We start from the raw sequence: 16,550 nt of genomic DNA on the forward strand, positions 1-16,550 counted from the left end.
AGTAAATTGATACTCTCCATTCTCAGGTGTGGAGGTCACCTGGATCTAGGATTGCAATGTAAATCACTTGGCAAAGGTACACCTAACTCTGCACTCCGTTAGGCTCCTAGGCTGCAGTCCTGTGCATACCTAATATTAAGACTTACTTTCAAGCAGGGGTCATTTCATAGAAAAAGAGGTGCAGGAGCTCATTAGCATAATTCATTAGCATAACCTATTTGCATATGCCACACCCCCTGATGTCACTGGAAGTGTGTCAGAAGGCAACACCCACCGCTCAGGCTCCATTGGACTGTTTTGGATTGCTAGCTATTGGGGGGGGGACATATAGATCCGTCCTCGCAGAGGAGGGAGAGCTTGTACCTGAATAAAACTTGGTCTTAAAGGTGCCACTGGACTGTTTAGGATGGGGGGGCTGGGAGGGGGCTCCGCAACTTACCTGGCTGCTTCTTGCTCTGACTGAGGGCTGCTTGTCGCATGTGCCCGCCCCCTGGGCTCTTTACTGCCGGAGCTCCGCTCCTGTGCGCTCCTGCAGGAAATGACCCCTGCTTTCAAGTCATCAAGTATGTGAATTTGAGTTTTCACAAATCTAGATTCATTAACATCCAAGATTTGTTTTTGTACAAATCTTCACGTCCTCCCAAAGGTCTCTAAGATTCTCAGGATGGCACAAAAATCTATGTCCCAGATGCTGTACTTTTCAGAATTGCATTTTTTTAAAAATCGCATAGAGTTTTCCCTCGGATGACCGTGGCCCCGCCCCCAGCGTGCCCGGCGTGCCCACGTCACTTCCAGGTGACATGCACATCGGGGTGGAATTCCCCCTGGGGCCCGATCCGCTGGCGGCGGGGAACGGGTCTCTGGGACGGGGGTTTCCCCACCCCCTGGGGGGACTTGGCAAGCCTAGTTCCATGGATGGTCCAACCCCACGCTTAGTGATCAGCTCTCCTTTATTAGTGATTCAGCAAGAACAAAAAGCTAAAAGCCAGGGCAACTGCCCTGTTTAAATAGCATGCAACTTCACCCACTTCCCCAAACAACTGCCAGTGATAGGCCATTGCCAGAACCATTAATTCCTCACTGGACATCTACAGAGTCCTGGTGGGCTATTGTTCTAGAGCTCCAAGCTCAGCCAGTCTCTGGAAGAGACAGTCCTGGAATGTTCCAGTCCCAATACATAACGCTGGATTAAATGTTGTTAGTCCACAGGACCCCAACCTTTTTGAGCCTGTGGGCACCTTTGGAATTCTCACACGGGCAAGGGGCACGCAACTACAAAATGGCTGCCACAGGAGGCGGAGCTACACACAACGAGGAAGCCCAAGTACAGGGAAGAAGAGGGGTAATTTAAAAAAAAATACATTGGGAGAGAGATGTGGCAAAGAGTCAAACCAATGCTGCGGTGGCAGCTGCTACTGACACGTTATTTTAATCTGCACAGCCAATACAGTGGGAGAGAGCAGTGACAAAGAATCAAACCAGCACTGTGGTGTGGCTGCTGCTACTGAAATCTGCACAGCCAATCGGATTTCCAGTGACCAATCAAAAGCTCTGCTGGGTGCCCTGACCTGGATAGGCCAGGCAAGCCCGATCTCACCAGATCTTGGAAGCTAAGTAGGGCCGACCCTGGCAAGTATTTGGATGGGAGACCTCCGAGGAATACCAGGGTCGGGAGGCAGGGGCAGGTTTTCAAGCCACTTCTCTGAATGTCCTCCACGCCCCAGTAGGAGTTCCCAGAGGTCGCCATGACTTCCAGGCACGGGTGCACACACACACACGTGCAGAAACACCAAAGGAAAAAAAGCCCTATTGGGCAAGATCTGTTGTAAAATAGTCAAAAAGTGTTTAATACTTAGACTATCAATGCTCTATTGGAAAGAAGAGATTTCTTTGCTTTTAAAAACCTTTATTTCTAAGGGTAAAAGATATATGGGACTACTACAAATAAACATAACACTAACAGCTACATTTTCTAAGCTGCCTATAGTCAGAACTAGCACACAGATAATGGAGAATCTCTCCTTCTTCTTGACCCCTAGAAAGGAAATCACCTGAAACAAATGACCAATCTGTATCACAGCAGAAAGCTACTTTTCCCGGGCTAATTCCCCATTGGCTCAGTGCCAGGTATCCCTTCCAGGTCAGTCTAAACAATAGCAATACTAGGCAAACAAGTTAACCCTATAATGACTGGATTGTCAGACGGGTACGCACACACACACACACACGTGCAGAAACACCAAAGGAAAAAAAGCCCTATTGGGCAAGATCCCCACATGGCCTCGCCCACTTTCTAAAAACAGTGGGCACCAGGGAAGGTGACTGTGGGTGCCATGTGCCCATGGGCGCCATGCTGGGGATTCCTGTGCTAGTCTTTAAAGTGCCACAGGGCTTCTGTTTTATTTTGCTATGATAAACTAACACAGCCATCCCAACAGTACTATCTTAAGGAGGCTTTCCTGGGAGCAGGCCCCAGTGCATCACATGGGACTTACTTCTGAGTAGCCCTGCTTAAGACTGTCCCTTAGCTTTTCCTGCAAGTTCCCCATCATATTCTAACTAACTCCCGAAGGACCCCTTATTGCCCTCCAATTAAATCAGCCCTTGTTTTACTGTCACAAGATACAGCAATGCCTGGTTGTTTAGATGAGTTTCTTTAGAGGATTAAACACATTCAAGCATAACAGGTCATCGCTATTTATGCATCTGGATACCAAAGGCTGGGGACAAACAACAGGTCATCACTTTCACATCCTGTTTGGCAGCTCCCAAAAGAAATCTGGCTGGCCTCTTTTTATTTAATGTTTTCTTTATGACATCTGCATGCCTGCCTCTCTACAGACCAGCCCAAAGTGGCTCATGAGGCAAAAAGGAAACCCTACAGTCATAAGAAGCAAAAAATACAATATCAACAAGCCCTGAAAGGATGCTCAGGTGAGGGCCAGATTGTGAAAAACAGCTAAAGACCTGAGTAAAGAGAAATGTTTTAGTCGACCTTCTAATAGCCAATAAATTAGATACCAGGTGAGCCTCAAGGGGCAGGGGAATACTAAGGCAAGGTGCCAATGGCTGCCACTCACTTCATTTCAGTAGGCAGGCCTACAGGGAACAGGACACAGGGTGGGCTGGGTAATACATAGGGTTGCCAGGTCTGGGTTGGAAAATACCTGGAGACTTTGGGGGTGGAGCCAGGAGAGGGTGGGGTTTGGGGAGAGGAGGGGCCTCGGCAGGGTACAGTGCCACAGAGTCCACCCTTCAAAGCAGCCATTTTCTCCAGGGGATCTGGTCTCTGTCACCTGGAGATCAGTTGTAAAAGTGGGAGATCCCCAGGCCCCATCTGGAGGCTGGCAACCCTAGTAATACAAGAGAATGTGGCTCTTCTGAAAATATGAGAAGTGTGCATGCGCATGAAAACTTATACCCAGAATTAAACTTTGTTGGTCTTAAACATGCCATTGGACTCAACCTTTGTTCTTTCCCATATCCAGTAAAGCTGGACTTGTAGGTTACCAAAAACCACTCCACTAGGCCACATAGTTACAGTCTTTCCTAACAACTCTGTTACTTATTGCTAACATTCAGTATTCAGAACCAGTGTTCCCTCTAAGCTTAGTGTGAGCTAGCTCAGTTTTTTAGCCTTCAGCTCACACATTTTTGCCTTAGCTCAGGAAGGACGGCTCCAGAGCGAACTAGTTGATGCAGTAGCCAAATCGCTTGCTCACAACTTTAATGCCAATAGCTCGCAAAGTAGAATTTTTGCCCACAAGACTCCACAGCTTAGAGGGAGCATTGTTCAGAACCATATAGTTTCTGGTCAATGTGTACACGCAGGGCTCTTTTTGTAGAAAAAGCCCAGCAGGAACTCATTAGCATAATAGGCCACACCCAACAGCAGGAACTCATTAGCATATTGGGCCACACCCCTGACAGCACAGCTCATTAGCACATTAGGCCGCACCCCCATGTTACCAGAAGTGTGGTTATCCAGCCACACCCACTTTTTGCTTGTTATTCTGTTTACCTTGTTTGTTGTCAAAACCCAGGGCTTTTTTGTAGCATCCTTTGCATGTTAGGCCACACACCTCTAATGTAGCCAATCCTAATGAGTTCCTGCTATTGGGTGTGGCCTATTATGCTAATGAGTTCCTGCTGGGCGTGGCCAACTTGGGAGCCAGCCGGAACTCCGTTCCTGTGCGTTCCTGCCCAAAAATAGCCCTGTGTACACATCATTTTGGGATATTTACAATCACTTGTGATTGCCTACCCTTGTAACTAACCAATGGATAGAATCCTTAGAACCCATCTTCTGGCAATTCCCAGTTCTTAGGCTTCCAGGAAAGGGAGGGACAGAGCACTAACAGGCTCTATAATCACTCTTCCATTCCCCTGGTCCTCTTCTGTCATTTTTTGAGATTACATGTTCACATTTTCTACACCTGAGTAACCCCAGATCTGATAGCATCAGATGGTGAGTCATCATGGATCCTTGCTTCATAGTGGTTCGAATGTCAGACTAGGATCTGGGAGACCCAGGTTGAAATCCCTACTCTGCCATGGAAGCCTGCTGGGCAACCTCAGTCCAGTCACACTCTTTATAACCTACCTCACAGGGTTGTGGTGAGCACAAAATGGAAGGGGGGGAATGATTTAAGTGGCTTTGGGTCCCCACGGGGAAGAAGAAAGGCAGGGTGTGAATGAAGTCAACAGATAAATAAAACTGCCACCTTAGCCCTCTTTGGTAATTCCCCAAGATTACACGTTCACATTCTGTACACATGAGTAACCACCATATACTCCATCTGATAGCATCGGGTGGTGAGTCATAACATGATTGCCCTCTCCCAACATGGCCCCACCAAAAAAAATAATTCCAAGGGAATAACAACAGGCAGTGGACCCATGGTGAGTCATCACTCTGTGACACATTCCCCTTATCAAAACTGACAGAGTGCCCTTGAGTTAGCATCTTCTGTGGACAGCAGGGACCCACCTAAAGAGAGTTGCCAGCAACTTGGAAGGGGGGGTATCTTGCCTTTTAACAGAGGGTTAATGTGTAGCCGAAGGTTTTCCTGGCATGGAGGTAAACAACATCGATTGATAAATAACCTCTCATTGAGCCTCTGTTAAAGGAGCAGGATATGTTTTTTCCCTCCAGGTTGTTGGCAGCCTTAAAATGATAAAGGCATTGGCAGCCATTGGCAGCTTCCTTCCATGCCACAAGAAAGGCAAGAGAGCCAGTTTGGTGTAGTGTTTAAGAGTGCAGACTCTAATCTGGGACAGCTGCGGCAGAATGACCTCTGGCCTGGCCAATATTGCCTTTGGTCAATCATGGATTCTCTAAAAAAAAAAAATTCATGGATTCTCTGTTGGCAATTATGTCCCTATGAGCAATCATGGATTCTCTATTGGCAATTATGTACTCCATTATCCCCTATGGGCAAGCGTCCTCTCCATTATTCCTTATGGGCAGTCATGGATTCTCTATTGGCATTATGGATTCTCTATTGGCAATTATGTACTCCATTATCCCCTATGGGCAAGCGACCTCTCCATTATTCCCTATGGGCAGTCATGGATTCTCTATTGGCAATTATGTATTGCACTATCCCCTCTGGGCAAGCCTTTTTGCTGCACTCATATATTCCCTTAGTTTTAGTACGTCCATTCGGGTAAGCGTGGGAAAGAAGTACAGAGACATCCTAAAATATAGCAGATCAAACTTAGTCTCACTAATCAAAATCATTGCAAGAAGAACCTTAAATCCTTGCTCAAATATTCCCAACTGTCCGTGCCTCACGTTGCGCGCCTGCGTCCAAACAACCCTCTTTCCCCAACAGCCTGAATTTGCGCGTGCGCATTGAGGAAGCCCTCTCTTCCCCCCCCCCCCCGCGCGTCTTGTTTAGGATTTTCCTCTTCTCCGTCTGTCAGTCAGTCTCCTTCCCGTCTGAAAGGGCCAGTCCACATCCGGGGTCACGCCACTTCGCTTCCTGTTGTCTTTTTGTGTGTGTGTTTGTTTGTTTTTCGGGGTGGAGGAAGGAAAGAAGGCAGGCACGAGACAGACGGAAGGGGGAAAACAAGCAGGAAGGAGGGGAGAGAGAGAGAGAGAGCGCGAGCGAGCCAACCGTCACTTGGGCGCGCGCTCGCTCTTCCCGCGGGGGGCTCCGTCAGCTGAGCGAGACCGTGCGAGCGGTCGGCGCGCGCACCCCTCCCCTTTCTGTCAAACGCTGTCAGGCCGGGGGGGGGAGAGAGCGCGGGCACGCGCGGCTGGAATCTTCGGGTGGGGGGGGGAGAGGGCGACCCGCGGTGCGGGGGCGCGCGGGGGCGCGCTCCCTCCCTCTCCGGGGCCCCGACGGCGCCTCCTCAGGACCAGCCGGGCGCGGAGGGGAACAACGAGCAGCAGGGGATCCCCGTCCACCTTTCCCCGGTTCGGCTGCCTGCTCGGGTCCAGGCTGAGGTGAGTGCGGCGGGGGGCGGGAAAAGAAGCTTATTTTCGTGAGACGGTGGTGGTGGTCGCGGCGGCGGCGGAGAGGGGGGGCGCGAAACAAAATTAAGAAAGACCAAGGAAAGATGGGTAGAGCACTGCAGGAAGCCACTTGGAGGGGAGGAAAGGAGGGGGGACATGGGTATTTGTAAATTGAAAGAAAATGTTAAACGTGTTATTATATCCAAAATAAAAGTTTGTAGAATTAAAAAAAAAAAATCCCCCTTCCTCTCACGGGCCCCTCTTCACAACGCCAGGAGCTCGGTGGATTCTGCCTGCCAACTTTCATCTTCTCCCCCCCCCAAAAAAACCCCCACAACACGCACCCTGAGAAGAGGGCCTTGTTTTCAGACCTTCCTTTCCCCCCCAGTCCTTTTCTGCCTATCTATCCATCTGGTACATTTTAATCCCGACAACAGCCCTGTGAGGGAGGCTGGGCTGCGAGAGAAGGTCTGGCCTGTGGCGGAGTGCGGGTGTCGAACCTGGGCCTCCCAGACCCTCAGTGGACACTTTTGCCGTGGCTCTTTTCAGCCGCCCCCCTAAAGAACCTTCTCTGCCACGCAAGTGTTTGTTTCCTTATGCATGAGGTTCTCTTTCTCCCCCACAAATACCAGTCACTTCCTCAACCTCTTTCTCCAGTTTTGGGGGGGTGTGCCTTAATTGTTAAGTATTTCCTCCCCCACACCGTTGGTGAGGAAATCTCCTCTCCCACTGTCTTCTTCCTTAGGAGCTGTTCCAGAAGAGTTAGCCTGTTGTAAACAAAACCAGGCGTATCTGTTGCGGCGTCTGCCTACTTTCATTCATACCGTGCTGACCAAAGATCATGTGCTACTAAATGTGCAATAGGGCAACGCTTTCCTTATTTACTCGGAACTAAGTGCTTGGTTGAGATAGTTTCCAAGGAAGGGTGACTTAGGACAGCAGGCCCACAGAATAACCCTATCTGTGTTTACTCTGAAGTCAGTCCCACTGGTTTCAACAGGATTTATTCCCAGGTAAATATGCATAGTGTAAATTGCAGTGTCAGCCTCTCCCAGTGCAATCTGCTTGAAAGTAAGTCATCCCGTGTTTATTCTTCGGCAAGTGTGTATAGGATTGTAGCTTTAAGGTTCCACAGAAGTCTTTGTTACTATTCCAGCTGCTTTATTCCCCTCCCCTTTCCCTACTTATGCTGTCTCTTCTCCTGTTTCCTAAATTTCTTCAGACTTTGGACTCTCAGCACCTCCACCCCAATATCTAGCTTTGTCATCCCATGTGAAGAATCTCTTTCCTTCCTCTCTTCACAGTCTTTACCTTCTCTCCACCATGTGAGGACTTGTCAGTTTCTTAGTCACTCTGTGGGGTCCTCTGTACCTGTGCCATATCTCTTCTTCCCCTTTCCTCTTACTATATCCTGTTTTTGTGACTCATTCCATTTTCTTTGAATTCCTGTGTCTCTGTCCATCCTGCCTTTCCACCCAGTACCTCCTTTTGTAAGGCTTGCTTTACTTGGGATGTCTGAAAGAGATCAGGTCCCAGGCACACTCCTCCATTTCCCTGGGAATATGGGAGATGTTTACCTGCCTGTCAGATCAGTGGAATTGGAAGATGCATTAGACATTGAGGCTTCAGTGGCTACTAGCATTGCTATTTGCACACTGCTCCACTTCCCTCCTTTTGTTGTGTGTTTACACAAACAAGCCAAGCAGTTTGAAATCTGGCTAGTGGGAAAGAAATTTAGTCAATATCTCCTTACTGAGTTGTTGTTGTCCAGCATTCCCAATGGTGATCTAACTCAGATGAGAGAGAGGCTTTTTACGTCATTATAGTTGAGATGCTGTCTCTTGTTTTTAAATATTGACACACATTAACACATTGTAAGCCAATGTATTGAGCTTTATAAAGGTAAATCTCTTTAGTGACAGTACTGGTAGCTAGCTCAAAACTGTTCAACTTACTGTTTATACATTGTATCTTTGAATGCTCATGAGACCTGAAAAACCAATTGCATAATTCCAGGGGAGTTATTATTGTTTCAGTGTTGTGAAGCTCAAAAGCATTACCCAAAGAAAACTACACAGCGAGGCTTTAAATAGGAGAGAAAGAAAATCTCTTTAATACTGTTTCATAAGTATGATTTATGTTTTACAAAGCATACTTTGTAATTGTATTTGTTTGAAACAAAGCTCACAAGTAAAATAGGTGCACCCAAAATCTGCCTTGTTCATAGTGTTCTTTTCGCAGGAGAGGGGTTAACAGCTGAATTCAATATTCTGTGTATTATCATTGTAATTTGCAATTTGTCTTGGTGCTTTTATGCATGTTGATTTTGTAACCAATGTAAATGTCATCCTTTAAACTAACATTTTTCTTGGAGAACTGGACGAGTAAGTATCTTCATAAATATTCAAAATGAGGGTGCACATAGGCAGACACTTGAGTGATTTATTTAAAATAATTTATGCCACTTTTTCACTAAGCATATCCAAAGCGGTTTATAAAAAAGAAAATGTATAACAATAAGACCATAGAAAACAACACAGATAAAATCAGTCTAATGAACAACTACTAGGCAGAATAAAGAAGTAGGAACAGCTGATAAAATCAGTCACATAAGGCAGCAATAACCAGTTCAACCGAAAATAACCTATGGTACTGTTGGTACAGAATATTATGTAAGAACATTAACGTGTGTTTAGTATTTTTAAAAATACTGATGAGTTTACGTTAAGAGTTCTCCTTCATGTTATTGGCATGCATGCAGCACTCTTTTCTTTGACTGTCATCAGCTGTCCCAAATGCCACACTCGAAACTGAATTGGGAAGGGGGTCTGCGACCCATGTGTATTTCTCCCTGCAGAATTGATCATTTTGTACAGAATTGTTAGTTGAAGATCTAGTCCATTCTTTGCTCACGTAAATGCACATCTGATTTACTTATTTAAACACTTATTGACTGCCTTTCTCCACAAAATGTGACGTGAAGATGGTTTGAAATGTACAAACCTTAAAATCAGATTGTATAACCAGAACATGCACATAATCTATATAGTAGCTAATAACTTGATAGCCTGAGTAACATCAGTGTAACATCACGATGTTAGCTTTCTAGAGTCAAAGTGAGACACAGCAGAATAGAAGTGAAGGACAGGACTTTGACAGAACTATGGCTGGAAGAACCACCCTTCAAACCCTTCAGAAAACAGGCAATGACTGATGAGACCATTTCAATTCTGTCAGCAGCCTATTCTAGAGCATCAGAACAGCCACTAAAAAAGCCCTGGAATGGGCTGTCATCATAGGAGAAACTGGCTTGATGACCAGAGCTGGTACACAGGTTTAGAAGGCAGAGGCAGTTGTTCAAATATGTGGGTCTGAGATTGCAAATGGCTTGAAAGGTTAGTCCACAAAGCCCAAAACACCGTCTACTTAATACTTTTTTAAGGACCGACCCAATGACACATTATCAGTGTGCAAAATTGCAAGCTTATTTTATTATTTATTTACAAAATGTATACCCCTTTCTGCATCAGGTAAAGGTTTTACCTGCCTCTTGCCCACCAGGAACCCAAAATATTTCCACTCCTGAAAGCCAATCCAGATTTTGTTCGGAGTTGGCCTTCAGGCCTGCTGCATTCATAGTCCACAAGATGCATTTGGAGGTGCTGCAAGTAGAATGGCTGGTTGGGGGCTGAAGATTGGGATGTTATCCAGGTAGGCCTGGGCAAACAAGAGAGCCAGTTTGGTGTAGTGGTTAAGTGTGCAGACTCGAATCTGGGAGAACCAGGTTTGATTCCCCACTCCTCCACTTGCAGCTGCTGGGTGACCTTGGGCAAGCCATAGTTCTGTCAAAAACTGTTCTTGAAAGAGCTCTCTCAGCCCCACCTACCTCACAGGTTGTCTGTTGCGGGGAGGGGAAGGAAAAGGAGTTTGTAGGCCGCTCTGAGACTCCGAGTGAAGGGCAGGATATAAATCCAATCTCTTCTTTTTCTTCAAACATGGTTGACAAGCTATTGGAAGGTTGCCTTTGCTCTGTGAAGCTCAAAGGGCATCATCTGAAATGAAAAGGACCCTTGGGGAGTAGTGAAGGGGATTTCTCCTTGTCTTCTGGCTGTATTGGCACCTTCCAGTAGTTTTTTGTTAGCTCTAGGAAGAACTTACAGGTACTAGGTTGCCTCAAGTTGATCAGTCAGGAGTTCAGCCTTGGACATTGGATAAGTATCAAATTGTGCCATCTTGTTGACCTCCACATCAACCTTCCAGACCAGAATGATAGGACTCTGCCGGGTACTGTGAGTTGGTTCAGTCATCCCTGCATACTTCCTGTTTGCTCTCCTACTGCTTACAAGACACCAGTTGCCAAATTGCCCAGACCAGGTGCTGGTGGGATCACATGCTGTACCAGCATGGTTCAGCAAGCTGTTAGTAGAAAATGCCAGGGACCAAAGCTATTGCTTGCTGCAGTTGGGACCTCTGGCTGAGTGTCAACTGGCCATCTGTTGGCAGACTGCTTGTCCCTAGGGAGGCTACCTTCCAGGGGAGTTTCCCATGACCAGTTTCCCATGGTGGTCCACAGGGTCACAGTCATAGCAGTCTTTCAGTTGGCTGACATACAGAATGTACTACAAGCTGCTACAGTGCAAGCTTTTTGACTGTCAAAGCATAGGTAGCTTTTATGCAGAGCTTTTGCATATCTCAAAACCAGTATTAAACTGGAACAAAATCACTTATTTTCAGACCTACTGAAAGGTAACTTTAGATGTACTAAAGAGTGTAAACTTTTCTTTGATACTGTAATAGATATTAAGATGTGTTGGAATTATAATTTATTTAGAAAAATTAAAACTACCTGTAAAAAGTCCCCAATGCAGTGTACAAATGATGATCAACTTTTTAAAAATTGGAGTTTCGTTTGTTGTGTCTAAGCCAGCACTCACAGTAGAACAGCAAATAAAAGTGTTTAAAACCAGATAAATATCAGGACAGATGACAAAAAGCATAGAACAGCCATTAAAAGACTTAGAGTAGGTGTCCTGAAAAGGCCCCCTCAACAGTAGCCACCTGTCTATTTATTTTAAAACTCTGTTACTTCATGTACTCAGCGAAAAGCTAACATCATTAAAAGGTAAGACAAAAAAAGAAGCAACAGCATAAAAGCAGAAAATTAATTGCAATATAAAATTAATGATATAATCTCAGCACAAAATAACAGCATAAAATTCATAATAGAAACAAGGCACAAAACCTGCCATAGAAGCTCATCATTTTCCAGTGTTCACACACCATAAGCTCCGAATGCTGGCAAACATCGGAGCAAAATTAAATAAAATGAAGCACGTAGTCAAACAAATAACACGGGCCCCCACCCTTTTGAGCCTGTGGTCTCCTTTAGAATTTTGAGCGGCAGTGGTGGGTGGCACCCAAAAATGGCTGCCAAAGGAGGTGGAGCCAAACACAATAGCTTCCTTCTTGCATGGCATCCACACTGAACACATGAAGCTGCCTTATTTAGAGTCCAGCATTCGGTCTGTCAAGGTTAGTGTTATCTGTACTCTGTTTGGAAGCCTAGTCCAGCAGCTGGGAGGACAGCAAGCCTGCAGCAGGAGTAGGTGGTCTTCTACACTTTGAACACGTGTCTTCCCTCATGGAATGGCCCAGCTCCTTGGACTCTTAGACCAAAGCTCCCTCTCTGTATTGCAGATAAAGCTCACAGCAACAGTTGGTCAGGCATAAAGGGGGAATGGACGAAGTACACACCAAGGAAACCCAAGGTGCTTAGCAGTCTTCCTGATGCTCCAGTGGCTGCAGCTGACATCGAAGCCGTGGAAATGCCTTTCATTTGAATGATGGCAGCCAATAACAAGCCCTGCCTCATAACAGCCCCACCCACTTTTTGAAAAGCTTGGCAGGTGCCGTGGTGCCCATGGGCACTGTTTTGGAGAACTCTGAACACCTAGCAGCTACTTCCAAGCCATAGAACACCTAGCAGCTACTTCCAAGCCAGTCCACAAGTGACTGGGAAATAAGAACACTTTTACCTACCAATAGGTTAGGCACCAAGAGAATAGCTACATGGAGGAAATTCCAAAGGCAACACACCACAGAAGAAAAGCCGTACCTTTGGTAGCAACGCACCTCACAGTTGAAGTATAGCAAAGATGTGCTTAACTGGCAGTTTCACATGGAGGTACATAGTCCTCTTGGTATAGTGGTCCCAGACTGTATAGATCTTTAAAGGCAAGAATCAACCCTTAAAATTGTGCCTGAAATTGAACAGGCAGCCAGTACAATACTTCTGAAGTTGGCAAGATATGTTTATAAGAATCTATACCAGCTAGTTATGTTGCTGCTGCACTTTGAATTTAAATTTCCTAGTCATCCTAAAAGTAGCCCCTTGCAGAGTGCATTGCAGTAATCTGACCCATATCAGATCAAAGCATGGATGTTTGTAGCTTGACGTTGCTTCTCAAGACCTGTAGCTGGTACAGCAGACCAAAATTGATTAAAGATGCTATGCGTTGCAGGTAAAATCTGAACATCGGTCTGCAAGCACAAACCTAATAGTTCCTAAACTATGATCCTGCTTTTTTTTTTGCGGGGGAACCATATTCAAAGTAGCCTACTTCTTTATTTCCTGATCTGTCATGTTACTGACTGGCATCATCTGTATCCTACCTGAAACAATCTTCAGTTTTTATTGCCCTTCATTCATCACTTTCCTGCCTAATCTTTGGGGAGAGGAAGCACCCAGAGATGGACCTTTTAGGTCTCAAAATCTGAGCAGATTGATGTGGGAGGAGGAAGTTCATTAAGTGCTTTGGTCCCAAGTAAGGATGTGTGAATATACCGTTAGTTTCTTTTTGGTTTTGTATTGTCACTGTAACGTTCTTGTTGCTGGCATTCCCAATTTCTTTGTTTTTTTTTACACCTGTTTTGATGCAACAGAAGCAAAAACAGTTATTCATTTTAATAGCTGTATTTGTATAGAATTTCATTAGTAGGGTGGGGGGACTGAAGTTCTCTGCTGAGCATGAAGAAATCATGGCAGAAACTGGAAATTTCTAGTTGAAACACAGTGTGTGTGTGTGTGTTAAGTGCTTTATTTCCTGATCTGTCATGTTACTGGCATCATCTATGTGAGTTTTTATTGCCCTTCATTCATCACTTTACTGCCTAATCTTTGGGGAGAGGAAGCATCCAGAGATGGACCTTTTAGGTCTCAAAATCTGAGCATTGATGTGGGAGGAGGAAGTTCATTAACAAAGACACTGTTGGAAGATTTTAACTGTGATGGCCAAATGGCACCTAGGGTCAGAAGGGAATATTGCTTTTGAATATTATTTGCATGGTAGCACACTTCCCTTGATGCCCTTCTTGTGGTTTTCCCAAAAGCAACTCTCTGGCCAGTGCTGGAAACCAGAATGTTTTTCATCTACAAAAATGTAGCCTCTGATCCATGCCTTATGGATTCGCCTTGCTTCTCTGACAGTTTTGCCTGGGTGTATTGTTACTATTTTTCCGCTCTTATTTTCCTTTGTCACCAACAGTTGGCTGACTTTATATAGTGCATGCATCGGCAAGTAATCTGTATTTCTAGCTAGTTTTCATATGACAATACTTCCATGCAGAGTTTTAGGTCCCTTGCTGCTGCTGTTTAACATAGCATTTAGCACTGACCATGTTAGTTTCTTTAGTTAAATGCTAGAAGTCAACCTGACTAGACGCATTATAGTCTAAGGAGACAAAGAAAGACAGTATCCTGTTGGATTGGCAGGTCTCACCAAAGGAAATGAAAATAACATTGTAGAGGTCTCACCGATAATGTACAGTATGTTTAGGAAAAGTGAAGAAAGATGGGGGGGGGCTGAAAATTTGGAAGGAAAAAAAACATTTTTCCCAATGATTTTTTCTTTTATTCCTATGGAAAATTCTGGGGAATCACTAAAAAAACAACCCTCTTATGATTTTTTCCCCTTTTTGAATTGTTAAAGACAAGGTTTTTTGGGGGAGTAAAACCTTGTGGCCAGAATTTCCAGAAATGTTACAGCTCTATAATATGGGTATGATGCTGCAGAAAAATGTAAGCACTGAAGCAGAATGAAGAGTGGAGGTGTCTATAAATATGCTGTAGTGTTGGACAGAGGTGGGCAGTGCACTTCAGCAAGGATTCTGAAGCTGAATATTTTCCACACCTTCAGTCTGCTAATCGGCCATTGTTCATTTTCCCATTCACACTGGGTATGTTCTGCTCTTACCTAGACACAAAGATTAGGCAGCTGGAGCATGCTACTTAAATATAGCTGATTGAATGCATAACTATACCAAAGTTATTTCCTGTTTAGATCATCGGTTGGATTACAATTGTTAGGAGTGATCTGTTTCCAAATGACAAAGCCTAATATATTAGAAGTGTTTCAGGTTCAGTTCAAATGTACAATTTATAGGTAAGGTAAAGCAAAATTCTGAAAAAACAATATATGAGCCATGAATTCACATGTTTTGTTAATAGCTAGTCTTTATTTGCTTGTTGATCCCACCTGTCTCCAAAGCCTCTGGCACATACAGGGAACTTGAGAGAGGAGAGCAGTCAGTGTTTTATCTCTTGTAGGACTTAGAGATAGAAGCAGCAAGACATTCCCACTGTTTCTGGTGTCTCCAAAGCCTGGCAAGAAACATTGACACACACACCCCTCGATTTTCTGTATGTACTAAAGAAACTGGTAGAAGATCAGGGTTGGGTTTTTTTCCCATCCAGCACAGACACCCCCTCTCACCAAAAAGTTCTGCGTGACACACAGAGAGCTAAGAAAGATTTTTCACTTTGTGCTGGACATTCCAAGGCAAATAGGATTTTTTGTGTGTGATACCAGAATATTAAGGTTACTCTCTGCTGAAACTGGTGTCAATCCATATTAATCTCTGAGGATTTCAGTTGCTGCTTAAGTGGACTTCATTCCAGTTATAAACTAAGATGTTTAGGCTGTGTCATTGGTCATTCACTGAAGGTACAAGGGTAAGCAAAGTAATTCTTTCTGTGGTTAAACTCTCTGTATGCTGGATAGTTATTTATTTTTAAAGACATGTATGTGTGCATGCATGCACACACACATGGAAACATTGAAGGCAACAGGAAAAGAAGAAGACCCAACACGATAGAATGTTTGGGAAGTCATGAATTCATAGGGTTGCCATTAGTTGGAAGTGACTTGACAGCACTTCACACACACACACACACACACACACACTGACTTTCTATTCAAGTTGTTTTTAATCTAAAATTTAAAGTTGTAGCTGTAAAAAACCCCCAAAATTAAGAATTAAAAAATTTAGAAGAACTGAGACTAAACATACAACAATGCAGTGCAATGAATAGATTAATGTGAGTTAATATTAAAACCTCAGGTGTAAAGTGTGGACTTTATCTGACACCTAAAGATGGTAAAGGCAGTGCCAGACAAATCTCCCTGGGGAGAGAATCCTAAAGCAGGGGGCACCATCACAGAACCCTCTCCGATACCCACCTCACCTCCCAAGGCAGGGATACCTGGAGAATGTTAACTGATTGGAGAGGTTCAGATATCTTGGGTTTCTTTCAGTAATCACAAGACGTTTGTATAGAGAGAAGCATACTATTTATTTTCTTTGTTTCAAATATACCCGCTTGTCAACTTAAATGTTCACAAGACTCCATCCAATATCAATCCAAAAAATTAAAACAATAAAAAGACTAAATGTTAAAACAAGAGAAACAACCCAATGAATAAAAGTAACGGTTAACTGATTGGAGATGTTCAGATATCTTGGATTTCTTTCAGTAATCACAAGAAGTTTGTATAGAGAGAAGCATACTATTTCTTTCTTTCTTTCAAATATACCCGCTTGTCAACTTAAATGTTCACAAGACTCCATCCAATATCAATCAAAAAAATTAAAACAATAAAAAGACTAAATGTTAAAACAAGAGAAACAACCCAATGAATAAAAGTAACCAACCAGTAATAAAATATTCTGAAAGCAGCAGTAAAGATAATTAATGGGTTATTTTTGGTCTCTGTCCATTGCGGGGGGGGGGGGGCTAACAAGACTTGCC

The 16,550-nt window shown here is 44.3% G+C and overlaps 1 protein-coding gene across 2 annotated transcripts in view; it reads left to right on the forward strand.

Annotated features, from left to right (window-relative positions):
* The first annotated feature begins 6,237 nt into the window (after positions 1 to 6,237).
* PIK3CA (phosphatidylinositol-4,5-bisphosphate 3-kinase catalytic subunit alpha) overlaps positions 6,238 to 16,550 on the forward strand; it is a 61,719-nt gene continuing 51,406 nt past the window's right edge. For both annotated transcript variants that reach the window (XR_001482540.1, XM_015411851.1), the window contains exon 1: positions 6,238 to 6,454. The gene's annotated coding sequence lies outside the window, so the exon portion shown is untranslated. The remainder of the gene's footprint in view (positions 6,455 to 16,550) is intronic.

Source organism: Gekko japonicus, unplaced genomic scaffold, assembly GCF_001447785.1.
Source record: "Gekko japonicus isolate JY-2015 unplaced genomic scaffold, Gekko_japonicus_V1.1 scaffold543, whole genome shotgun sequence".
Lineage (NCBI taxonomy): Eukaryota > Metazoa > Chordata > Lepidosauria > Squamata > Gekkonidae > Gekko > Gekko japonicus.